Raw genomic sequence first — 27,889 nt, forward strand, 5'->3', positions numbered from 1 at the left:
ACTTGATAGTATCCATAACAACAACAATCATAAGTATAGAGGGCTTACTCTGTTCCCAGTACTGTTCTGAGCACTTTACATGTACTGGGGGTACCAAAAAAATGTATACACATGACTCATATTCATCTTTTGTTATCGGTATATATTGAGTATTACAATTTTAGTACCATTTTTTCCTTTCTTAAAATGTATATACATTGTTTTGGCACTCTCTGTATTTATTCAGTTGACACTAACAATAGCTGCTTTAGGTGGATATTATTAATATCTTCATTTTATTAAAATAGAAACTGGAACTCAGAGAAGTTAAGTGGCTTGCTCAAAGACACAGAACCAAAAGGTTTGCAGTTTGAATTCAGGCAGTCTGACGCCAGGGTCCATGGTCTTTTCATTACACTGTGCTGTGATGTCTACTTATAGGAGTGTGCATTCTTTTCTGTTCTTCCCTCTTTTTGTGAACCTTATTTTATCTTTAATATCTTTGTAAACCGTGAGCTTCTTCAAGATTTTCCAGTGCGGCCATTGAGATTTCTTTAGGTCCTCTGAATAGTCTCGGAATGGAAGAGACTATTTTCCATCCCACGTGGAACCTACATACATACTTCAGATGCTCCAAGCTCAAGGTCAGAGCCTACAGGAGAAAGTATTGCAGAATAAGTAATGATAAAACTCAAAGGAAGAGAAAACCACAAATATTTTAAGGTCAGAAACTAGATTCTACAAAGACATTACCCTGGTTAAGTAGCAAAGGAAAGGTCGTGGCATAAGGTGATTCGGCAGGGGAGCAATGTGAGGCCAACAGAGCTAACTCTGTGGAGCTGGAAGGCAGGCTCTGCTCATTCACTTATGGAGCAGGATACCAAACGAGGAGAATGGATTGGGCTAGAGACTCCCAATCCTTCTGACAACTTTAAAAACCAGGGATTCTAGCATCTAGGTCTTGGTTTCTAATGCAGTTCTCTAATGAAAGGAACCTGTGTTTGAGTGGGGGCGGAAATGGCTAATTCTGGGACCAGGCAGGGAATGTACAAGACAAGCCTGGAGCACCCTGTAGTGACAGAAAGTAAGAATGTGCAGAAGGTGGTGGGGCGGGGGGGGGGAGGAGAAAGAGAGAGAGAGACGATTAAATAGATAAATAGATAGATAGAGAGATAATCAATCTCTGGGGGAAGTGGCCTTCGTACCTTATAGCATCATCATTAAAAGGGGACATCTCAGGGTAAGATAATGGAGGTCCCCTGACATAATGATATAATATTGGGTCTTCGGAAAAGTCATGATGTATTTTGTCTGTTTTTTAAAGGTCATTTGTTTATATAAAGAACAAAGATCCATCAGTGATACATTGCCCGTTTTGTTCGATAACCTTCTGCCATCTTTCAGTGAGCTTCATAATTTCTCGTTCATAGAAGGACCGGTCTTTATTGGTGAAAAACTGAAGAAGGTGCTGATTTACAGCCTCATCTGAATTGAATGTTATACCACACAAGGAGTTTTGAAGAGAGCGCAAAAAGTGGAAGTTTGACAGTGCAAGGTCAGGCGAGTATGGTGGATGTAGCAACACATCCCATCCAAGCTCCAGTAATTTTTGACAAGTGATCAAACTTGTGTGTGGTCTTGCATTGTCGCGATGGAACACAACTCCTTCACAGTTAACAAGCTCTGGACGTTTCTGGATGATGGATTCATTCAAACTGTCCAATTGCTGACAGTATACATTCGAATTGATTGTTTGGTTCCTTGGTAGGAGATTGAAAAACATGACACCTTTAAAATCTCACCACAATGAGAGCATAACCTTCCTCTGATGAATGTCTGCTTTCGATGTTGTTTGAGGCAAATCATGATGTCGGGACCAAGACCGTTTGCGTACCACATTGTTGTAAACAATCCACTTTTCATCACCAGATATCAGTTGCTTCAAAAAGGATCGGTTTTTTTCATGTTTAATGAGCATATTGCAGATGTTTATACACGCTGTCAAATGAACTTCTTTGTTTATGTGGAACCCAAATATTGAGCTTGCTTACATATCCCAGCTTCTTCAGGTGGTCATTAACACTTGAATGATAAATGTTCAATGTTTCTGCAATCTCTCGTGTCATGTAACGTGGGTTTGACTCAGTCAGTGCCTTTATTTTGTCGTCATCAACCTCGGTGGGCCTCCCTGACCGAGGAACATCATTGAGATCAAAATCACCAGCATGGAATTTCGTGAACCATCATTGTCACTGACGTTCTTGTAGAGCATTGTCACCATAAACTTTATGCAACTTTTCACAAGCTTGAAGCATGTTCATTCCTTTATGGAACTAAAACAGTAAAATATGGCAAAAATGCACAGTTCGGTCTTCCATCTTCAACTTGTTGTAAAATCTCCAAAACTCAACCAAATCACTCAATTTTTAAAAAACTGAAGCTAGAACTGTCAGCTATCAAATGACATAGCAATCACATAGCTGCAAATGACTCTAGTACTTCCAAAAATGAACTAGCGCCATCTGTTGCCAAAATGCATCATGACTTTTCCGAAGACTCAATAAAATCAATGTAAGGCCTGCCAAAGGACTACAGCTGCCCATTTCTTCCCTGTGATTCATTCATTATCCACAAATTTCTGTTTTTCTGGAATAATCTGTGGTTTCAAATTTCAAGATAATAACTTTTTCATATCATCCTTCATAATACAGCTTGTGCATATGAGTGTGTGTGTATATGAGTTCATGCACTGATAAGGAGGCACTATCAATTACAGCGTAATAACAAGTAAGGGATCTAAAACAGCCTAAGACTGGTGTGCAGGCTCTGCTATATATGTTCACATCCTGACATTCCAGATAAATTGTCACTGCTACTTCTTTCTTAAGGTATGAAGCACTAAATGCTTTAGAAATATGAGTAAAAGAGAGACAGCATCCCTTGAATGTCCCTGTGGTATGGCCAGGCTGTCTACCTGGCCCTTCTGCCTTAGTCTCTGGGGCACACAGCATTTCTCAGATACCTGTCTTCTCTGAAAGGCATTGACTCCAACATTAGCGGGGGTCTTCTCAGCTCCAATGAATGGAATCAGGGTCTGATTTCCTCTACGAACTTCCTAGCCCTTTCTATGAGGGATTAGATTGTTTCTGATGGAAGTCCAAGGATCCCCAAGCTTTCCATATGATAAGGAATTATCTATGCTTTCTACTTTGTACTCTGATCCCACCTGACAAATAGATCCTTCATATTCTTCATCATTTTGGGTAATAGCCTGAGTTTCCCACACTTTTATTTGAACTTTATCCTTCTTCATTTGCAAGGTGCAACACTCGTACCTCTGTCCCAGTCAAGCCCTTGTTTCTATAAATGTCATCCTGACCCCTCTTTCAACAGAGTGTATACTGTTTGTTCCAGCATGTTATACAGCCGGAGCACTGCATTCCAGGTAGGAACACCATATCATGATGGTCTTCATTCTAAAGTAATCTTAGAGGTCACCTTCTGCTCGTTACATTTAAACAGAGGTTACAAACTTGTATGCCTACAGGGGGCATGTAAGATAAATGAGCCAGCTGTGGCTGAGGCCAAGAAAACAATAGTTCAGGCAAGACTGGCACTAACTCTTAATCTTCATGTCAAACACACAACAGAAAGCAGTAGGAACAGTGGCACAGAGAACCTAGTCTCAAGGAGGCAGCCACTGTTCAGCTGCCACCAGTCATTACCACATGGGAATTGCTGGTCCGGTCCTGTGAAATTTTCTTATTTTGCAAGACAAGCCAGAGGTCAAGACTTTTATCTTCATTCTTTGAATTCATTCCCTCTATTTAAAACTTATTTAAAGCACCGAGTAGCCTAAAAAAAAATTAAAAGAAAAATCTGGGAGCAAGATATTACTCACATAATGCAAGAGTGCTGCCTCTAAATTTAAAAAAGAAAGCACAGCATAGTACACTGTGTTCATAATCCCTGTGTTGTGCGGACAAGATTAATATTCCAGTTATGGGCCAACAATTTCATAGCAGCCGTGTCGTTATTATGTGTTGTATATATGAAATCGTGCCATAATGAGCTATCTCATAACAAGAGTGTGCTGGCTGAAAGACCATTTTACAGTTCCAAGAGACAGCAGCTCCTGAGTTAGTTGACAGTGGTTGTTGTTTCTTTCTGTCTCACTTATTTTGGAATAAAGAAAAAAAAAACAAGAAAAAAAACCAAAACAACCAAATGCTCACGCAACTCTTTCTTCTCAATGCCAAGATTTACAGTCAGTGTGCAGTTTTCTTATCTTATTTTCTTAAAGTGATCTTTTCCATTAGCTCATCTTCTGTTGCTTCTAGTTATCCCCATCGCCCTCCTGATCACATCCCCGCTAGTGTAATTGAGGTACTGGAGGTGCGAGGCCAGTTCACTGTGGCATTTTGCAGTTACTCGTCTCCGCTCTCTGTGAGATGGGAATTGAATAAGCTAACGGTTGCCGAAAGACAAAAGCTGCATTGTGAAAAACCGGTATTTAAGAAAAGATTTAGCCAGTGCCTCTAAGACCTAGAAGATATTTGAAAGCTAGAGAGAAACCCGTTTTCTATAACTTTCATTAAAATATACTTTCCATAGCTGTATCATTTGGGGCCAACTATTCTGTGTAATTCTTGAATGATTCCTACCTAACTCGAACTTGTAATCCTATTTTCAACTACCTGACAGGTATGTCTGCTGGAATGACCTTTTGGCCCTTTATTGTGACTCAGGTCTGCTCACTGTCCTTTATTCCAGATGCTGCTTATGTCACCTGTATAGAGAGAGGCTGGGAGCTTTGGGGATCAGCCCTGACTCATCTCTCACCTTCAGACCAATGAGTAGCCTAGCCCTGCTTAACCAACATTTGGCATGCATCTAGGGCCCTGTCCTTGTTCAGCCTTTCCATTTCTTGCCAAGACTATTCCAGATGCTTCTGAACGGATACCCTTGCCTCTGAACTGCCCCCTCTTCAATCTATTATTCACAAATTCCCCAAAGTTGTTTTCTTTACAACAGAATAATCATTTTGTTTCATTAAAAGACTGTCAAGATACTTGGTTGGCCGAGGGAGTGGGAGAGAGCACAGATGTGCACACACGTACACGCACCTGCAATCTTTTTGTTGTGGGATTCAACAACTGATACATGTTTTGAGTCTCACCTCCAGTTCATCTCCTCCTGAGCCCGTCTGCATCCACATTTGTCTTATGGTTCCCTCATATCTTCTGCTTTTTTAGGCCTCTGTGCCTTTTTTCCATGTTATCCCTTCTACTTCGACAGGTTTTCTGGCTTACCTTGGATTAGCTCATGCCTTGTTCATATTTTCCTTCTCTGAGAAGCAGGATATTTGTTCCCTTCCCTGCACTCTTTAATATCTAATTTATGCATGTCTTATGGCACTTATTTCAGTTAGACATAATTTTTGTCATTTTTTTCACATTTTCCCCTTTTTGAGGGGAGATTAGGGCCCAAATCTTTTTCATCTTTAGGTTTAATTAGTACTTCACACAGAGAAGGTAGTCAATGAATTTTGGGCAAAAATAAATTTCATAATTAGTTGAAATTTCTCCTATTAATGAAATTTTGGTGAAACCAAGGTCAGTTTTTATTATACTCTATGAGATATCTCTTCCTTATAGGTGTTGGAATAGTCTGCTATAAAGGAGTGGGACAGAGGAAATATAAATGTAAGTGAAAAATTCTTAAAACCTTATTTTCTATTTGATTTTTTTCAACTTCCCTCATACCCTCCAAAGTTCATTCAAAGAAACCTTTCCTAATAAGATGAAAGTGAGGTTTAAGACACCTGCCCTAATCTAACCATTTGTATTAGGGAAAAACAAACAAACAAACAAACAAACAAAAACCTGTTGCTTTTGTATCTCAAAGCAGAAGCTCTCTCTTCATTTTAGTTTTTAGAAACATGATTTGATTTTACACTCAATGTGAACTGCACACCTAGTCTTGCCTTATGGTCTGATGAGGACTGATCCTTTCTTCTGAAGTTATCACTAACACGTGCGAATGTGAGTGGGGGGAGGGTGTCAGGACCACTGTGGTCTCCTCGACTCCTTAATAGTCATCTAGGGGCTCTGTCTTCAAGGTGGTACCTGGGCCTATGTCGGGATGAACTCTTAGAATGTTATTTTAGATAGCATTTTCATCAGGAACACTGATAAGATTACCATTTTCTTAGGTGATATCCTGCATGTTCCTAAGGGTCTGAGAGAAGATGTCCTCGGGTCTGCATAGGATCCTGCCTTGGGCATATTTGGCTTGACTGGTCCTGCGTCTTTGCGTATGCTGTCAAGATATTGCATAGCTTTGATGGGCAGCATCATTGGTACCTCACCCTTGTGGGTGCCCAGGCTATAAACCCTTGTTGGCTGGAATAAGGGGCAGGAGACAAGTGGGCATTTGTTACCCAAAATGATGGATCGAAAGATCTATAGGAGGATGCACGCTGTCAAGTTCTTGTTGGTTATTCATGCAAGAATGATGGAGGGGCGCCATGGTTTCCATGGTAGAAGGGGCCTGAACTTGAGGCTGCAGCTTTGTAGCAGTTGTCTATTCTGGAATTAGCTAATGATGCTCTTTTTGTTTTAGCATTGGAAAGCCTCCAAAACCCACTCAGGAGAGAAATGAACAAATGTCTTTTTCGTTACCTCCAGATAAATCTTCATGATGAAATGTGCAGTCATTCCACCTCTTCCGTCTTCCTCCTTCCTGTTCCCCAGTGGACACTCAACTACTGAGGAGGCCAAAAAAATAAAAATAAATAAATTTTTCTTTGTTAAAAAACAATAGTAATGGAGGTTATTGTAGAGTAAGAGTTAGTTAGAAGTGGCTGTGAAGTTCACAGTCTTCAGGTGATATTCTAAATATACTGCATTCATGCAATTGTTTCCGATTATTTCAAAACCGGTTATTTATGTACTAAAAAGCCATCAGCAGCTGCTGGCATTGTCTGAGAATGCAAATGTGGAACCAGTGGCAGTCACCTGACTCAATTCAATTAGGATGGACCATCTCGTCACAGTTACATTTTTCTCTAATAAGACTCTACATGAATTTGATTTTTACAAAGTAGGATAATTCTCTCATGGGCTTTTAAGTCTTTGGTGTTTTACTGATTTGTGTGCATGTTGAAATTCCCAATGAATGAATTGTCAACGGGTACTTGCTGAGCATCTGTTATGTGCCATATGATGTTCTGATTATTGGAAACGCTAAGATATTTAATCCAGAGTCATAGTTTTCAAGGAACTCAGTGAAATGGGGAAAATTAATACATAAAATATGTGTGTGCCAATGTTCTAGGCACACTGTGTATGGCAAAATGGAAATGATCAGCTTGGACACTCTTCTGTGAAGTATTACTAGAAGAAAACAATAAGGAAGAAAATTTTAACAGAGGCAGTTATGTTGCAGATGCCCATGACAATTTGTGCTACTATAAGTAATCCAGTTTGGTGAATTTACTAAGACAAAAGAGTAAATCTTTCATGAAACTTTTGCTTAAATTATGTATGGGTATGTTTATGTGTATGTGTGCATATACTTATTTGCATTTGTGTGTGTGTGTACTGTGTCACAATAAAATATATCTATTTTTGGACTTAGCAGCCAAACACATTTGAAAGCTATCCATGTAAGCGATGGACACAACAGAATTCAGAAAGCAAGATTTATACACATTTCACATACATAATTTTATTTTCAAAAATCATTGTGTAAAAAGTTCATTATACTAGTCAATCTTGTGAATAGTCTTCTCAGACGAAAAACACTGGGGTTGTGACAAAGACAGCCTTCCTCCTGGCCTGCAATTCATACTTCTAACACTTGGAAAAAATTAAATCTTCAGCACTGTGTGGAATTTCAATCCCAGAGAGATAGGAGGAGACTGTGTAGGTCCAGGTGCAATATTCTAGCTATATTGACAAATTTAATTTAAGAAGCCACCATCTCCCATAGTCGAAAGGAGGGAGATTCAGGATTTGCCTGTAACTTAGTTTTTTTTTTTTTCTTCTTCCAGGAACATACCTTTCCTGGTGGGAAAATAGAATTTAGATAATTCAAGCAGAGGGAGTAAACTTTTTCAAGACCACATCGAAAATAGCAGCTTGACCTACATATTTAGATGTTAATCCACAAAACCTTTTTTTTTTCCATGTTTTTTTTTATAGCAGACTAGGTTCTCTGATCCTGTAACTGCCCCCTCCCCACCCCACTCCCATAGGATCTCTCTGATTATATTTTCAGGCTGCTGATATATGATTTCATTGATAAATATACTTGGATTTTTACACTTTTCTTCTTCTTTCAATTCAGTGTTTGCATTTTTGCCTTGACATTTGATAAAAATTAGACACAATAAGTGTTTCTGGAAACAGCAAGGTTCAAAATTTTGTACAAGCAATATAAATATTCTGGGGTAAATAATGGTGAAGAGGCAAGTTTGAGGATTTGGTGTCCTTTGGGTAAAATTACAACCCACTTTGTCTTTCCTAATATTTATATAATGTTGTAACATTTTAGGATTCGGTTTGGATTGGTGACAAATGAGTAGCGGAGAGACAAAGGTTTGGGAAAGTTACAGAAACTGGCAAAGGTATTGGAGATGGTGAAATGATTTATCTGGCATTGATAGACATTGATCCCTGTTATCTTTTCCTTCCTCCCCTTAAAAAGAGGAAAAAAAAAAGAAAATTAAAGTACTGGCAGTCGTTTCCTCCTAGACCTCTCTGTAGCAGCTACATCACCTCCCCATTTTGTAGAGGAGATTGAAGCAGAGGCTTTCTACAGATAAGGATTGGAATCTCATATCCATGAGTTTCTGCTGGTATTAGCTCAGCTGCTACCCTGCCTGGCCATGGATGGTGTCCAGCCAGCCTTGGGCTCCTCTAGTGTCTTATGTCATGGGGCAATATGTTAATGAATAAAAGTGCCAAATAGAAATGGGACACAATTCCAAAAACATGAAAACTGAAAAATACCTTTTTATTTGTTGACTGTTTTTTAGTTCATACACTTTTAAAAAATACTTTATGTAAGAATGTCAGGTACTGCATTGATAAAGTACTGATTGGCCTTTTCCTATTTAGGCCTCATTTTTCAAGACCCAGTCCTAGGGCCCATATGTTCTCCTATATAATTCAACTCACAATGACCCTCCTCTCCAATAGAGCCATGATTTTTGTTGACTCTGTCCCTCAAAGAGAGGCAATGCATCATGGTGAAAAGAAAATTGAACTGCAAATGAGAAGACCCAGGTTCCAGTTCCTGATCTTTCTCATTCTCATGTTTAGTCACATAACTCAACCCCTAGGTTTCCTTCACTTTGACTCAATGTGGTGAATTTGGGTGGGAAAATATCCACCACATGATTCTGGATGGAAAGAGTGACCCAAAAGAGTGATGATGGGTGTCCCAGGGATGTGCAAAAGGGAAAACCATTATCAGCCCACCCTCCAAACTGGAAGTGATTCATCCCATCAAAAAAGCCTGAGATCTCTTTGCCACAATTGCAAAACCAGAATATGGGTCCCTTCAGAGAATAGGGCCTTTGAATGAGCCTATTGGATAGAAGTTTTAGAAAGAAATCAGTTGATACATTGATTAACATCTACACAGAGACGCTACTTTGATCATATGTAGAGGAAAAGGCAAATATTTATAATAAGGTTTTGAAGCAAGAAGAGGAATTCTGTCACATGCAACTAGAAAAACAAAACAAAACAAATCAACTCTGGCAACACTAGTGACAGGTTATCACTAAACCTTTAATGAAGAGAAAATAGAGACTGATAATTTACTGGGCATCCCTTATTGATTTCTATATAGTGCTCCTATGTAAATGATATTACTATATAAACTATGGTATAGTTTTTCCTTCACAGTGTGGACTCAGTTGATTTTTATTGATTCATATATTCATCAAATATTGATGAAACATCACTTTAAACCAGCTACCTTGCTAGCATGAGGAATAGAAAAATGAATCACCCAAGCATGCTACCTCACTTCATGGAGCTTACTGTGAGAGAAATTTTGAATTTAAACTTAGAAGGCACAACTAGTGACATATCCAATATGCTGATGATGACCTATGACCTAACTTAGAGTCAAGATTCTGATACCCAGAGAATGGAAAAATCAAAACAAAATTAAAAAGTATGCAGCGCTTCTTAACAATTTCTTCTTAAAAAAAAAACCATGTTGTTATCCGGGTTTAGTACATGTTACAAAGTCCTGTGAAGCACTTACTAAGCTTTCGGTGATGGTATTAGGTAATTAACATGTGAAATCATTTGTGTGGCTATTTAAATTTTATTTTGGACTTAACAGCATATGTAAATGTAAAATTCTTAAGGGAAAGGATGAGAAAAGGAGGATGGAAGAAGTAACATTTGTTGATCCCTTGCGTGCTAGTCACAGCACTAGGCTCTAGAGCAGCGGTTCTCAACCTGTGGGTCGTGACCCCTTTGGGGGTCAAATGACCCTTTCACAGGGGTCGCCTAAGACCATAGGGAAACAAAAAGATATTTACATTATGATTCATAACAGTAGCAAAATTACAGTTATAGAGTAGCAACGAAAATAATTTTATGGNTGGGGGTCACCACAACATGAGGAACTGTATTAAGGGGTCACGGCATTAGGAAGGTTGAGAACCCTGCTCTAAACCTATGTTATTTCATTTAAATATGAATGTCAGGAAGCATTTCTGATGCTCTTGGTAATCCAACCACACAGTCTGGTACATTATTTTGCATTCGCAGGTGCTTCACAAACTGTGCTGGTTGGCTTAGTACTTTGAGCTACTTCTAAATTGAGTAAAGGTAGTCTTTCTCAACAGACTCATGTTCTTTCTTATTAGGCATGCTAGCCCCTGCCATGTCACTTTCCCGAAGAAGCACGGCAAAGAACTAGTCATTTCATACTAAAAGTCATTTGTGTAGTTACTCATTTCTCAAAGCCTTTGTGGAGCTAAAGACAAGTACAGGGCCTATTTATTCTTTATCCTATGAGCTCTGGGCTGAAAGCTGCTGATGCCTGAAAATGGTGTAACGTCTTCCTTTGGGACAGCCATGAGCCAATGGGATGTGATGCAGCCCCTTCTAGAGTGGGGTTTTTTTTCTAAAAGTGGCACAGTCAGCTGACGGGTTGTTGGATTGTTACCTGGGGAAAGACTGGGCCAGTTCACAATGGAATGGCTCAACATTGGGGAAAGTCAAATTTAGGATGCAGGTTCGGCTAGTAATAACAATATATTGTCCTTTCTTTAAAAAAGTGTAGGAAGAGCAAGCCAAGCCAAACATGTGTGTTCAGTTACTGAAGAGGTGGACATAAAATATTAGAGAAAATGCATATGGTAAGCAAGAAGAGCAAGATACAAAACTGTTCATGATCTACAAAGTATATGAAACTGTATAAAACTAACCAAAATAGACACATATTATTTAAAGAGATATAATTCTGGTCAAAATACGCAGTGATTTGAGTGTGTTGGAAGATGAGGAGGATTAGAAAGCAAGACAGCACCAATCAGTGCTGAGAAAATCTCTTACCTGTAGGGAGCATTATTGCTCAGTGGTTTGAAGTTTGGATTGCGCAGTCATGTCACCTGAATAGAATCGTAGCTTTTGGAATAGCCATGTGACACTGCGAAAGTTACACGTGCTTCATCTAAAAAAATGGGAAATATCCAAGGATCAAATTCAAATATGCATGCATCGTGCCTAATGTGATACACAGAATGTACTAAGTGGTGAATAAAGACTATAATTTCTTTGACATCAGTTATTAAGGTGATCAGGAGATTTTCAATCTTGTTAACATAGAAAATTGAGCTAAATTGGAAAAAAAATATATGCTATAGCGATAAAGAGACAGGCACTGGACTTTGACACAATTATTTAAGCCTATAAAATCCAGAGGCATCCAGAAACTCCAATGAATCAGTGCTAATGCCAGTGCTTTGTAAATTATAAAGCCTGAGACACCTGAAGATTCTAGATTCTTTTTTTTTCCTTTTGCTTTTCTTGTTTGTTTTTCTCCCTGTTACCATTATCACCTCTATTTATGGTTTTCCAATTGTGAGTGCTCAGTGTTTGAACCAGGGTGGTGAGCATTTCATGGGGGCCTGCCTTGTGTACCTGGCAACGTGTTCCAAGTGGATAAAGAGATACCTCAGGGATATATCCCTTCTCTGCAGGGCAATGATCTCTTTTTGGTGACTAGACAGTCTCCAAGGGAAAGGAGAGGCACCCAGAAGGAGACAAAGTGATAGAAAAGTTGGGCTGGATTTATGGTACCATGTAAAAGAAACTGCTAATTCCCACCCGAAATCCATTGTCTCACTACCAAATCCTCAATTTTATTTGCAATTACAATGCATCCAGCTTTAAAATAGAACAAACATTTCCTAACCTCCCCCCCAGCAACTAAGTGGGCATGTAAGTTAAAGTTTGACCAAAGACATGTCTGCTCAAGTGTTTAATGGTACCTACAAAAAAGCTGCTTAAAGGGACCTGACTTAGGTGCAAGGGACACACGCTTTGCCTTTCTTGCTGCTTGGATGTCATGACCAGAATTTTGGCATCCATATTGGGTCATAAAGTAATTTTATGGATGGAAGTCATGTGCTAGGAATGGTGGAACACAAAGATAAAGATAGAAGCATGTGGGTCTCACATGATTTTGTGGAAAATTCTGTATCAGCCTTAAGCTACCAAATGTTGGACTGTTTTTATGTGAGATAATAAATCTTTGTAGCATTTATACAACTACTTTTTGTATCACTGTTGTTCACACTCAACACAATTTCGAATTACTGCATATATAAGCTTTGCTCAGGTCCCAATCAATTGTATTGTCTCCAACAGGAATGAGTTTAACTCCAAGCTGCCTCTCTTGTGTATGAATGTTCCAAGCTCAGGAAGCACATTGAGAGCTGCTCAGACATTGTCCTGGTTTCGCCTTCTTTAGCCAAGCCACTTCTCAGTTCCAAGAGCAAAGAAATAACTCACATTGGCCTTAGCATTGAGTTCTCGTTTTACAAATAATTGACAAGTGTTATACCAGTTGATGGCATTGCCCAAAGATTTTATATATATATATATATATATATATATATATATATATATATATATATATATATATATGTGTGTATATATATGTGTATATATATATTTTTTAAAAAATTACAGTTGATATACAATATTACATTTATTTTAGGTATACAACATAATGATTAGACATTTATACAAGGTCTGACAATTAAGTATGCAAACTTGCCACCATGCACTTACATTGGCAGCACTGTACAAACAGCTCACTAAGGTTCCATAACCTGGTATATCAGGGTCTCACAGCTGTGTTTGTGTCAGCGTGTGGCGGTGTCTTGCTGAGTGGCATTCATTATTGTCGTTGCGTGTTTTTGTGTGCTGTTATGAGAATGTCTGAACTTAAATTAGAGCAACAAACAAACATTAAATTTCTTGTTAAACTTGGCAAGAGTAAAAGTGATATCGGAAACATGTTAGTCCAAGTTTATGGGGATAATGCCATGAAGAAAATGGCAGTGTACAAATGGATTAAACGTTTTTCTGAGGGGAGAGAACGTGTCACTAATGAAGAGAGGTCACAGTGGCCAGTAATGAGCAGAACTGATGAAAACACTGCAAAAATTTGTCGAATTGTGCGTCAAAATCATACTGGGATTACTGGGTCCTTCCTCTTCTCTTATTATAGCCTTTGTTTTAAAATTATGTTTTATCTGGTATAATTATTGCTATCCCAGCTTTTTTTGTTTGTTCATTTCCATTTTCATGAAATATCTTTTTCCATTCCTTCACTTTCAGTCTGTGTGTGTCTATCTGAAAGTGAGTCTCTTATTGGCAGCATATGTATGAGTTTTCTTATTCATTCAGCCACCCTGTGTCTTTTTTTTTATTAAATTATTTTTATTATGAAATACACATTTTTTATAATTAGTTTCAGCTGTACACCCTGTGTCTTTTGATTAGAGCATTAATTCATTTACATTTAAACTAATAATTGATTGAGATATAGTGATTGCCAGTTTATTATTCATATTTTTCTTTCTTTTTTTTTCTTCTTCTTGAAGTCTCTCTAACATTTCTTGTAATACTGGCTTGGTGTTGATGAACTCCTTTAGATTTTTCTTGTCTGGGAAGCTTTTCATCCTACGATTTTAAATGACAGCCTTTCTGGGTAGAATAATATTATTTGTAGGTCCTCGTTTTTCATTACATTGAATATTTTGTGCCAACCCTTTCTGGCCTGCAAAGCAGTCAGTTACCTGCAAGGGAACTCCCATAAGACCGTCTACTGATTTTTCACCAGAAACTTTGTAGGCCAATGATCTTTTTAAAACCTCGTATGGTCCCAAATCCTACCAAATCCTAAAAGAGACTAACTAATTGACTGACCAATTCCTGATTCACTAATACTCATACATACTCACTTATGTCAAACATCATCTTTTGCCCATCAAAAGCTAGGTAGTGTCACAATATATAGGGATGAATCAGGAAAAGTTCTAAGTCAACCTTCATTTCAATCTAGCAGGAAACATACTAAACCAGAGCTGAAATTAACACACTGGTGATGCCTCCACCACACCACAGTGCAGTTCATCTAGCAGTAGACTTAGTTGAAATCACTTTTTCCCCAATGTTAGCATTTTAAGGATTTCTCATAAACAGATGATAGATAGATAGATAGATAGATAGATAGATAGATAGATAGATAGATAGATAGATAGAAAGAAACATACATACATACATGCATACATAAATGAATAGCTAGACAGGTAGATACATAGATACGTAGGTGGATAGATATATGTAAAGATACAGATATCAAAAGGCTCATGCTCTACTGTCTGATAGCAGTTTGTGCCCAATTATCTGACTACTATCAAAGGTATCTGCTGCTGTTGTTAACAACCTTCGAAGGCAGCAAAGTCCTTTAAAAATGCCAGACTTGAAATCTGATAGATAGAGAACAGAGTGAACAGATAAGAGATGCTTCAAGGCAGTTCAACTTTTTGATGGTTCTATTGAGACAGAACACACATATACTCACATACACACAAAGTGTTTGAAATAAGCAATTCTTTTAAGGAGAAGCATTATGAGAACAGAAGGCGCAAGGTTTGTAACTGACCTTAGAGGAGCTTACTGTTCACTTATTTATAAATGTAAATGAAGCCAGATTAGTCTTTAATTCAAGGAAGAGAGACACAAGAGAGAAAATGGCCATGGAATGGCCTTTATGATTTTTTTTTCCATGTGAAGCATGGCAACTCATTTTCAGTATTGGATTTTTAGATGGGTTTTCTCCTACCCAGAAGCTGGCTCTGCAGAAGTCATTATCAGACCTTTGGAAGTACCTCTGAATCTACCTCTGAATACAGGTCCCTCTCCTTCCCTCTGCTTTTCCCTCCTTGCTTCCCCCCCACCTCTTATTACACTGATTGCATGCAAAATTAATTATCAGTCCTGTCACATCTTATGCTGCTAACAGTGGTCAGTATTAAATTATGGGGAATGCAAACGCAATTTTCAGCAGCCTAATTGCTTCTCCTGTACCCAGTGAAACGTTACATTAAATACCCATGGCAAGCTGATTGTATTCAATTTCCATAACAAACTGGTGAGATTTCATTACCGGAATCCCTAGCATCTACTCACACAACTCTTTCATAAATTCCCTATCAGTCTGGCCTTGGATAAAGCAAATTCCTTTCCAAAACAGCAGCTACCCAGTGAGGTATCACTATGCCCTGTATCAAGTGATCCATGAGCGTGACCGGGACTAAAGCATTCCGTAGACATTGATTCAGAGCTTCTACTCTCTGGTCCTCAAAGAGTTTAAGACTAGGTAGAAGGAAAAACAAAATATAAATGAATAGCTATAATAACTGTTTAATGTATACTAATAGATGTATCTTCAAAGTACCTTGGTAACTTAGAAGATGTTGCAGTTGCAGAAGAAGACTGAGATATTTAGCAAAATCTTAAAAGAGAAATGAACACAAGTTGGCTGAGGAAGGTTGAGTAAGAGTTCATTAGTCAGACATAGTGGAGAAGGTTATTTTAGAAAAAATATAATAATACTAATCTAGCATTTATTGAGAGCTTAATTGTGCTACTCCTTGTTTAGAGCATATTATATGTATTAAAACATTTAATTCTCATAGCAACCCTATGAGATATTATCCACATTTTATGAATGAGGAAACTGAAACACTGAGAGATTAAGAAACTAGCTCAAGCGCCGGCTGGGTGGCTCCTTAGTTAAGAGTTGGCTTGGGAGTGCGAGCTCTGAACAGCAGGGCCACCGATTCAGATCCCACATGAAGGCAAGTGACACTGCGCCCTCTACAGCTAAGATGGTGAACAACAGCTCGACCTGAAGCTGGGCTGCCGTGAGTGGCCGGCGATGGCATAGGCTGCAGGCGGGCTTCAGTGGGCTGCCTTAAGCTACTATGCATGGCCGGCAGCCAGTGTGAGTGGCCAGCATCCTGCGTGAACTGCTGCGAGCCGCCGTGAGCAGCTGTGCAATTGCCAGAGAGCGACTGCTCACCCGAGAAGAGTGCAATGATCACAATACCAACATGGGCCGGTAAAGCGATGTCCTCCACAACTAGACTGAAGAACTAAAGGACAGTAGCTTGTCTGTTCCCCTTCCCCAATTCCCCAGTGTTGTCCCCTCCCCCAACTCCCCAATAAAACCTTTTTTAAAAAAAGAAAAAGAAGCTACCTCAGTTGTGATGGTTAATTTTGTATGTCAACTTGACTGGCCATGAGGTGCTCAGATTAAATATTATCTAGGGGTGTGTCTGTAAGTGTGTTTCTGGATGAAATTAGTGTTTGAATTAATGAACTCAGTAAAGTAGGTTGCCCTCCGCATGTGGGTGGGCATCATCCAATCCACTGATGGCCTGAATAGAACAAAAAGTAGGGAAAGGGGGAATTTAAGGAAAGAAAATTCATCCTTCATGGTTCTCAAGCCTTTACACTTTGATTGAATAACACCTCTGGTTTTCCCGGATATCCAGGTGACAGACAGCAGGCAGATCATGGGACTTCTCAGCCTACATGATCATGTGAGCCCATTCTTGATAAAATATATAGATATAGATGATTTCTCTAAAGAACCCTGAGTAATACAGACTTTGGTACTGAGAATGGTTCTAAAGGAACAGACCTTCAAGGATGAGTATTTTAAATTGGTTCTGGGGTTTCAGGGATTGGCTCTCTAACCTGATTAGATTTAAAGATGCTATTGACTATATTCCCAGTAGTAAGGAGAAAGCCAATAGTACATGGTGTGAACTGTTTATAGACATACCCAAAATATCTGCACTGGACACTGCTAATCAGCCACTTATAAGAAGCAAGGAGCTAAGTGACTATATGATACTTTTTTTTTTTTGTAAAACTGAAGAATATAATGACATTGGTTGTTTGTTACATAAGTAATAAATAACAGAGGAAGAACTCAGACTCAGCAGTATGAAGAAGTCACAGATAAGCAAGGAAGACAGATCTAGATCACTAAGGGTTATATGGCTGTGCCCAGAGGTGGGAGTTAATCTGTAGGCAATGGGGTGTCCAAAAAGAAGAAGGAGAAGGAGAAGGAGAGAAGGAAGAGAAGAAGAAGTTACAAGTCAGAGGTGCATTGTGGAAATATTATTGTGTAAGTAGACAGAAGGATTGATTAGATAGAAGCCAGAATAGGATGCTAGGAGATCGAGGCTTTCTAGTAGTTTTACTCCATCTAAGCAAGAGAAGATGGCTGAGAAGCCGAGCCATGGGAACAGCATCTGGGGTGATGGAGAACATATACGAGAAAAATTTAAGGGTGCACTTGACACAATTTGGTAATGGATTGAAGTAACGAATGGGGGGTTAGGATCAGTCAATCTACTGTTCTGGCTTTCTTTCCCTATCCCAAACGCACCAGGTGTCTTGAAATAAGCAAGGGGAAAGGGCTGGAAAAGAAAAAGAGAGGAATGTTAAAAGAGACAGGCTTGTGTAGGAGAATGAAGAAATTTCAGTGTTCCAAGGGACTTGGTAAGTCCTAGAAATGTTTTGTTCATGTAGTCAATGGAATAAATGCGTATCAGCCACTGAAATTCATAAAATAATAGATCAGCACAGGGAAGGAGTTTGGAGAGTTTATTGTTTGAGTGGTGAAGCTCCTTTGTTTTATAGATGAGGAACTGATATCTAGTGACTTAGCTAGTTTCTTACAGTGCAAAATCCATGCCTCCCATTTTCATTTGTTTTGGATCATGGCACCCTTAAGTAGTAACCAATTCCTCTCTCCCTCAGAGAGCCCTCACCTAATTTGCCTGAGACAGTCAGTTCTCATAGGGGGCGCTATAGTGTATCACCAGTTCCTCCCCCTCCCAACCCTAGGATCCACATACTCGCTGCTTGGACTTTGTGTTGGCTGCTGACTGCGCTCAGCTGGGTACCTCTCCAGGTATTATTCTCTGCTGAAGGAAGTTTCCTGTAGCTATTTGGACTGTTGGAGAATTTTGAATGTCAAAGATTAGTCTTTTTGGCAAAGTGAAACCATGAAGGTATTTTGAGTATAGAAGTGAGTTCATGAGAAACTATTTAAGGACATGTGCAAAGATAGATGAGAACAGAGAGGAAATGGAGGGGAAGCTAATGAGGATACCACTACTATGATGTTATAAAGACTGTACTAAAGTTGTGGCATTGGGGCACCAAAAAGATGACAACCTTTTAAAGGAAGAATCCGTCTGACAGAGTGGCTGATTGGAGTTTGGAAGAAAGAGAATTAATGATCAAATGAATGGAAAATTGATGGTGCCATATCCAAACCTAGATCATTAATTTAAAGGGAACTGGCTTGGGGGAGAGAGAACATGAGGGTTTTTCTGATATGATTGAGATGATAAAGAAAAAGTAAAGCAGAGATACCTGAGAGGCAGTTGGACACGTAGGACTAGACTCCAAGACCAAGAAAGAGGTGAAAAGAGATGTTTGAAGATTTTCCATGGAGGAAATAGTTGAAATCTTGAGAATGTGTCAGATCTGAAGGGAATCGGATGTAGATAGAGACAAGAAACAAAGGATATGCCCTCAGACCTTGGGGCAAATTTATAATTAAGAAGTGGTGGGAGAAAGTAAAGGTACCATAAGAGAAAAAAAGAAAGGACTAAAGAAGAGAAAGGAAAAGAAAAGTGGGACCTGCAGGAAAGAGAAAATTTCAGGAGGCAAGGAGTTATCAGCTCTATTAAAACACCACAGAGAAATCAGTAAAACAATAACGTTAGGATTGATATTCTCCTCTGTGTAACAAGGATGATCATTATTATGATGTAGTTCAATGAAATCATGTATGTTAAGCATTTAGCATGAGACTACGCACCTGAACGGCATTTAGTCAACAATATCTACTGTTGTAAATAGTATAATTTCTAATCAGGACCCAACTATGGTGAGCACTTTCCTAGTCACACATTTAAATAAGATGTAACTCTCACTTTCAAAGAGATCGGTGTCAATCAATACGAAGATAAAGACGCAAGCAGGCAAATGCCATTTTGTGGTATTGGTTCTATGAGAAAGATATACACACCATAGAAAGACTCTAAAAAGTGAACACTGTGAGACCCTTGTCAGATACAAATGATAAGATTAGCCTAACATATTAAATTTTACCCTTAGCCATAAACTCTGCCGAGCCAGTTCATGGAGTATTGAATCTGTGTAATTATTATGTTTTTTGGCTCAACCCTGGAGGGGCAGACTCTTGGGAGAGAACAGCCAAGCCCCAGGGTGTTACATTCCTCCTGTGTGCACACACTTCTTGGTTACTTTTTCTACAGTAAGTAAATCAGCACAGCTTTGAATTAATGGGCATTTTCTGTAGCCTGAACCACAGTTGATCTTTAGACCCAATTTATAAACCAGGAAAGCAGGTAAATTATTTATAGCATGGAAAAAATAGGATTTGGTGGAATCCAACAGCTTTCTCAGGGCTACTGTTTGCTCCTCAAGGAATGGATCGTTTCGCCCTTGCCTGAGTCCATGTTTTTTCCAGTCCTTTCTACTCAAAGTAGGCACCCCGGACATCACCATAGATATCACTGGGATACTTATTTCAAAGGCATAATTTCAGGCCCTGTCCAGACCTACTGAGCCAGAATCTGCATTTTGGCAAGAACTTTAGGGAAACGGTGTAGGTTGAGAGGGATTAGGCTAGCACTCTGTGTCAGCACTAAGGAACTCAACCACATTCCCCACGATGCTCCCCACTTCCGCTCGGTGATGTAAGAGCATCATGCAGCAATCTTGGCTTATGGTTCATTTACAGTCCACATGTGGCGGTCAACAGTTAGTACAAGGGACAGCTGCTTTTCTTATCTGAGTTATGGGATATGGGTTCACAAAGAGGGATATTTTTATTGCAATGCACTCAATGTTTATATGTCCCCTCAAAATTCCTATGTTAAAGAATTAACCCCTCAGGTGATGCTATTAGGAGGTGGGGTCTTTGGGAGGTGATTAGGCCATGAGGGCAGAGCCCTTGCAAATGGCATTCGTGCCCTTAGAAAAGAGCCCTGAGAGAGCCCCCTTGCCCCTTCGGCCATGTGGGGTTACAAGAAAAAGAAGACTGATTAGAAAACAGGCTCTCAGCAGACACCGAATCTGTGTGCACTTTGATCTTGAACTTCTTAGCCTTCAGAACTGTGAGAAATAAATGTCTGTGAGAAATAAATAAATAAATGTTGTTCATAAGCCACCCAGCCTATGGTATTTCTGTTATAGCAGCCTTAATAGACTGAGCCACTGACCCATTAATGATAGGGGTAGAAGTGATTATTTTGCCACTGGAAAGTGCTTCTAGACTCAGAAGCAAGTAAAAACCTGGAGGGTCCTTTCAGAAATCAGAAATATTAGCAAAGAACTTCACAGATGGCTTATATAAAATTCTGTGTCACTTGCTAAGCGCATGACTTTATGCATTGTTTCAACCCCTCGAAGCTTAAGCTTTCTTAATCACAGAATGTGGACAATAATTGTACCTGTATCATACAGTGGCTGGGAAATTACATGAACTAGGGTATCGAAAGTAATTAACACAGTGCCTGGGTACTAGTGAGGGCTCAATAAATATTACTTGTCTGTTATTATATAGTTTGTTGTTATTGGATCATAATTCTTTATTATCTAGCCTCATACAGGAATAGTAAAGACTTGAGCAAAATTCAATAATTTTAAGTTAAGCGATATTGACAAATACTATTATATTAGAAATCCAGGTGGTACTTAGGGATCGATTTTCTTAGTCTCTATTTTGTGGCCGGTAATACTATTTACTCCTTATGTCCCTGAAGCATTTGAGACAAACTCTCCTTGCTTTCTCAAAGAAATGCTGTCAGCTCACCATCCCCCCACAAAGCAAGTGCCTTTTACAGCTGCAAAAGCCGCTCTGAGCAGATGAACGTAGCATCATATAAACACATGTTTACTCTACTTTGCCACAATTTGTCTTACTTTGCATTTTCCAGGAACACATTTTTAGAATGGAAATGGCTTTATTCCATTTATATTTAGTCAATTATCTGGTTTATTTTCTGTTTTTGCAATCTAATTAAACTCAGTGCATCAACTTAGTTTAAGGCATGACAGCTGTGGAAACTTAGTTTATTTACTTTGAGCAAAAAAGGACAAGCTGGCACAATGTCTTCCCATTTTAAGACTACATACATTTGAGTACGAGCATGGATGGTATTCTGGCCCTAATAGTAAATTCTGCTATTATGGCCACCGTAGTCAAAATGGTATAACTGGCTGTGACCCTACACGTTTTCCAGGAAGATGCAAGCGATCGCTTCTAAAGGAATGCCCACTCATTCTGTCCTGCAGGTCTCATTCATAATTTGTGGTTCTGAACTATTGGTCTATTAGCCATTAACTACCATTTTTAACATCTTTTGACTCCCTCAATGAGATTGCAAGAAACTCTTAGTTTGCTTCACCTAAAATGCTATATTTTTTGTATTCTAGAAACCATGAAGGAAATCCTTGAGATTTTAATTAGGTTCTCCTGAAATCATAAAGTACTACAGTGCTTCAGTTTGATTGATTATTTTTAGTTTTCATTCTTCTTCCACCACTGTTATGAGTCCTTGCTGCACAGTCTCGGAAGGCTCTGACAGGGGGCTCTGCACCTCACCTGTAGATGCCTAACATCCCATCATGACCACTGTTTATTTATTAAAGGTAAAGGCGTTGCCTTTTGTTAACTCCATGACCCACCACAATGGTGGCATTCCTACTGGGTGCAAAGCAGGTGATATTGCAGATGTTGCATTCCTCACCTGGCTGAGCCACTGATGAGGATTAAAAATTCAAAAGCGTACCTAAGGCTTACATCATTCCCTCACAATATTGTTCCCTCACACGGAGCTTTAACATTATGTGGTCTGCGTTGTTTCTTCTAAGACTAACATCGGTTCCATGTTCAAAGGATCAATGTGACTTTTTTTTTCACGAGTGCACAGGAAGACCAGAGGGTGACAGGAGAAAATGTTTCCGTTTGTAGTTTTACTACTGACTCATTGTAGATACCAGTTTTGAATTTTATTTCATATTCCATTTTCAAAATGGGGTAGAAATATATGGAATACACTACTGTTCAAGTCAGTTAGGTCTTCACATCCTGTATAGCTCCTCTCTGAAACCTCTCTAGATTCCCTGTGCCCTCGGGGTGAATCTCAACATGCTCCTTTATTCTAAACTGTGCTGCATTTTCAGCTTTACAGACACAGCATCTGTAAGCAGCACAGCTGTGTTACACTAGGGTGTAGGGCTCAGCAGCCCAGGCTTTACAGTGACCCTGTCCTGAATTCAAATTCCTGCTTTGCCGCTTTTCAGCTCCTTAGACTTGGGCTTCTAAATGAACCTCTTTGACCCACAGTTTCTTTATCTATAAAGTACAGATGATAATAACCCTTGTCTTATAGGCTTATTGTGAAGATGAAGTCAGATGTAATTAGAAAGTTTGTGTGAAGCACCAAGTATAATACTAGCCCGACATAGATACAAAGTAACTGGTTCTTTTCCTTACTGATTAGTTTACCTGTCTCCATACATTATAACTTGTAGAGGACAAGACTAGACTACTTTTCATGTTTGTGCCTCTATAAGGTAGCACAGTGCTCTGCATTTAAGTTGAATGGATAGTGAATGAATAAATGTATGAGCGAATAAGTAATCATTTCAAGTCTACAATTTGTCAAAGAAACAATTTCCAGATAGACTGTTTCCTTTAGCGAGTAGTATTTAAGATGGTCCTATAACTGTCTAAGCTAGATCGGTGAGACAGCCTGGGCCTGAGCCCCTCTGGTAGAGTGTGTCAGGGCTGCCATGGACCTCAGGCCTATTCCTTCACTTATTAGTTCATGTCTCAATAGTCCTTTTCCCACTTTTGCACCTCTGAAATAGCCCACATGCTCAGTTTTCTCCTGCTCATGGTTGTTTTAGTTTTCTTCCTTTATTAAAAGAAAAGCAGCAGGAATATGGCAAACCTCTCACAAGCCCACATTTTCTCACATCTTTAGCTCAGAAATGCTGTTATGCTGCAGGTTAGCAGGTTGCAAATGTTGCAGTGTTGAACAGAATTGAAATATGACATTTGCTCTTATTGATCCATTGCTTATTTGTGGCAGAAGTTATCCCTCATCCAGATTTATTTCTCTGTGCCGCGATGCCTCTTCATGAGCTAATCACTCCCCTGGGGTGTGTACACCGCCAAGCTTTCTCAGCACCTTTAGCTCTGATAATATCCCTTCCTTCCAAGGGTTCCAGGTGATTGAAATAGGGTAACATTCCTAGGCCAATCATATTTAAGGATTGTTATTTTATACTTTTAATAAATAAGGAAAGAAAAGGAAAGGAAATGATGCAAAGTGGTAGGAAGACAGGTAAGACGAATAGGTTGGATTAGCCAATTATCAGGCCGCCTGTATTTCACAGGTAGCTTTCCGATCAGATAGCCTGGAGAAGAAATAAGAAGACTGACAGCTGAACCCCACACACATGTAGAAGGTAAAATAATGACACAGGTTAGTTATAAAGCACTTCTCCTTTGGAAGCCGTAACATGTACCTGTAAGAAATGAGTGTTTCAGTTTTTAAAATGGCAATTCATGACTTTTCATAGCCACTTCTGGAGGTGAGTTTCTGGCCATTTGGGTGGCGATAGAAATACAGGACTTGCTAACAGTTACAAAATTGCTATGGCAGTTTTGGAAAGAGATCCTTTAGACCGCCAGACTATGCCACCTGAGCAATATTATCACTTATCAGTTGCTCACCAAGAGCCGGGTGAAGGGAGCCATTTTAGTCAGCACAGCCTTTATTCATTCATCCTTGTATCAGTTCATTCATTTTTTTCGATGAATAGCAGATCGACCTGGGTCACACCCTGATTTTACTACTTACTATCTCTGTGACATTAGACATGGTTATTAACCTCATTGAACTTCAGTTGCTTTATTTTTAAAGTTTGAGTACTAGTAACTAACTCATCAGGTCATTGGAGAATTATTAATAAATGAGGTTCCATATATACAGCTTCCAGGAGGTTGACATGTAGGAGGTGCTCAAGAGATGGTAGCTGACAAGAATGTTTCTTCTATTTTTTTGGCTAGTGTATGGAGTGACAATTAGGAAGCAGTTTTATTTGTGCAGTCTTAATAGTGGTGCTTTAAAATCCCACAGTAGGATTTGAAAATTCTGAGGAATTAAATGGTGTCCTCCCTCTTACTATATTAGAAGCAAAGATTAAAAGGGAAAAAAAGTAGGTTTCCTTTTGATAGATCTATTAATAGGGATGAAAAGCACTAAGATTTGCTTGGAATGCAAAATAATGAGAAGTTCATAGGCGAATACTTGAGATAGGAAGGCGTGTTTCTTCCCCCCATACAAAGATCATTTAGAGGTTTTAAAGAGTAGTCAAAGGTCTCACCTTTGGGAAAAATCAGAAATAATGTCTTATTCTTATATAATCAATCAAGAATTGTGGACTGAATTTCCGTGACTCTCTCTCTCTTTTTAAAAACCACTTCTGTAGGACACAGAGATTTTTGGCTCCGAAAGCCTGACACTGAGAGCTTTTGCTAGGTACAAACTGAAAGCTGTTTGTCCTCATCCAATTCCTGTGATATTTTTGGAAGTAGCCACTCCTTTTCTAATATATCAATCATGTGAGTCTTTAAATATGTATGTCTCTAGATGATGCCCGTATTCAACCAATTTGCAGATTCTTCAGGTTAGGTTTTACAGGGGTTTGGAGAGGAAGAGCTAAGACTGGAGGCAGGGCCTTTGGAGGATAGGCCTCACTTGTCCAGCTGAGGACAGGTGCTGGAAGGGAGGATGAGAATTATGTACCACAGCCCTTTGAGAAGCTCAGTAATGATGGCATAGCCCAGCCTTCTGCTCAGAGAACGCTAGCAGTTAGCAGATAGAGCAGGTCCCTTTGATCGGACCCATGAGCACGCATTAAGTCAGAAGTCTGGAATATTAACCTGAAGAAGGTAGACATCCCCAGAAAAAAGTCATTATACACATCCTATGAGACCTCAAAAAACTTTAATAGATGGAAGTTGTACCATTTCCAGGATATATTTAGATACTGAAAGATCTCTCTAAAAGAATGAGTTCCTCACCACTAGAGGTACTAAAGAAAAAGGGACGGCAAACACTTTCAGACGTATTGCAGGAATTCACCCATCAGATAACACTTTGATCTTGATAACTAGTTTTCCACTGTCTTAGAGATTCAATGGTTGTTCACATTAGATCCATTTTTGTTTTTCCTTCTTTCCTTTGGGAAGTTGTTCTCTGATGTATCAATACAGTTTCCTCTTTGGAATGTATGAAAAATTATAGAAATCCAGAGCATTTAAAGGTGATGGCTAATTACTATATTACTCTCACAGAAACATCCTGAGATAAGTTTAAAGAGTGATCAGACTGTATTGGGGGGTTTATTTATCTTAGCATCGTTCTGATTTCTTCCTCTTTGTTAAAGAAAGAGAGAGGAAAGGAGAGGGAAGGAGAAAGCCGGGGAGAAAGGGGGATTATATTTAATATCCCAATGAAAGGAAAAAGAAATAACTTGAATTGTTAAAATAAACATACCATTGTGCTGGGTTGTTACAGTCATTTACGACACTTATCTTCCCTTATATCTGACCGACTTTCTGCTGGCTCTGAACCACCTCCCTCAAGAGTACCATCACACAACTGTTAGAAATCCTAATATGTCACATTTTTACCAGCCCTCATCTTCTAATATTCCAGCTTGGAGAGTTTGTAGAGCTCTGGTTAATTAATGTTGAACCTTTCAGGGCATCTATGAATCTTGGCAGGGGTAGTAGGGGACTAGAATTTAATTAAAGGCACAAGCCTACATGGGGATTGTGAAGTCTCAGACTCCAGGAGGGAGATAGTCGTTGAACGGAAACTGCTAGTAGGAGGTAGGCAGGGTGGCAAAGTGTGCAAGGACTGGAGAAAGGTGATGTCCCAAGGCCTAAACAAGGAAGAAAAAACATAAAGAGCCTGACAAGATCCAGCTGAGCTTTGGTCAAAGGCATGGTTTAGAGAAGTATGTGTGTGTGTGGTGTGTGTGTGTGTGTGTGTGGTGTGTGTGTGTGTGGTGTGGTGTGTGTGTAGTGTGTACCCACTGGCTTAAAGGTAGCAACTCTTTCCCCTGATAGAAATTTGATGATGGCAGCAACAAAACCTAAACAGAGAATAATTAAAAAGCAGGGGGGTAGCTAATGAAATGAAAATAACTTTAAAAGGATGAAAAGAAATTGTTGTTAACGTGCCATGTGGTTAACCTCTGAACCTCGCTGCTGTGCAAACATAATAACACAGAGTCAGCTCCTGCAATGCAAATAAGCTCCTTCCTGGGTGGAAATGGGGCTCTTTTGAAAAACATTAACTTTTCTGTCCATGGGGGCGTGATTTAACTCGCTGGAATAGTAATTTGACAAATGGCGCCATTGCGGTCCAAAGTGAATGCGGCTGGTTTTTGTGAGAAGAGCATGTGCTGCAAAAACCATGAAGAAAAACATTCTTGCACTTTTTTTCCCCCTTTCAGCATAAGAACAACTTTGAGGCTGCTCACTTTTGAGAGTTCCAGCAGTGGAAAGATAGCTGTAAGGCTTGATAATGTGTGCCTCACACAGAGCAGAATGAGCCCAGCTCACAAAACATTTCTCCAAGGGGCACTGCTTGCTAGCTTGGCCCACTCTGGGTTTGCAGGGCGGGGGCTTGACCGTTGTCATTTTGGTCTGCCTGGTTCAAGTTAAAAATAAGGAGTTTCTTCTACGTGGAACTTCCATTAATTGAGAGTGTGATATTGAGGTTTGATGGACATTTGCATACCAAATAACACATAACCGAGAGTGTTGCTGATATCAATTCATTTCACTTCACGAGGTACTGGTAAGCATCTTAGCCAGGTAGGACTGAGGGAATTTTCAGAGTTCTGGCTGTGTTGGGTTTCCCGTTCTTTTACCTCCTTATTTTATGTGCCATCCACTATTCCCTTCTAAGCCCCAGGCCATTTTGCAGGAAAACATTCCTTCCATAAATAAAGAATTTAGACGAGAAAGGCTAAAGAGACTCCATCTCTCCGCTTGGGATTATTGCTCAGTGTTCAAGTTCAAACCTTATGTTCAAACTTCTCAGTGTTTCTATCTCTTGCTATTGTGGTTGCTAATCTGTCCCTGTATAGATGTACTATTTGTGTCTGGGGATGTTTGAGTTGAAAGAGAATAACTCTCTTTTGGT

At 39.3% G+C, this 27,889-nt stretch overlaps 1 protein-coding gene and 1 long non-coding RNA gene across 33 annotated transcripts in view; one reads left to right on the forward strand and one right to left on the reverse strand.

The window, feature by feature from the left end:
* The window catches only part of NRXN3 (neurexin 3), a 1,587,373-nt gene that overhangs the window by 1,350,735 nt on the left and 208,749 nt on the right, over positions 1-27,889 (forward strand). The gene's annotated exons all lie outside the window — the stretch shown is intronic.
* Positions 297-26,324, reverse strand: LOC109384690 (uncharacterized). The gene is made up of 4 exons (XR_002124464.1): positions 26,228-26,324; positions 11,571-11,688; positions 6,663-6,748; positions 297-631 (listed from the first exon to the last, which is right to left on the reverse strand). It is a non-coding gene; the product is annotated as an uncharacterized LOC109384690 (long non-coding RNA).

The sequence above is a fragment of the Hipposideros armiger genome, unplaced genomic scaffold (assembly GCF_001890085.2).
Source record: "Hipposideros armiger isolate ML-2016 unplaced genomic scaffold, ASM189008v1 scaffold_99, whole genome shotgun sequence".
In the NCBI taxonomy this organism is placed as follows: Eukaryota; Metazoa; Chordata; class Mammalia; order Chiroptera; family Hipposideridae; genus Hipposideros; species Hipposideros armiger.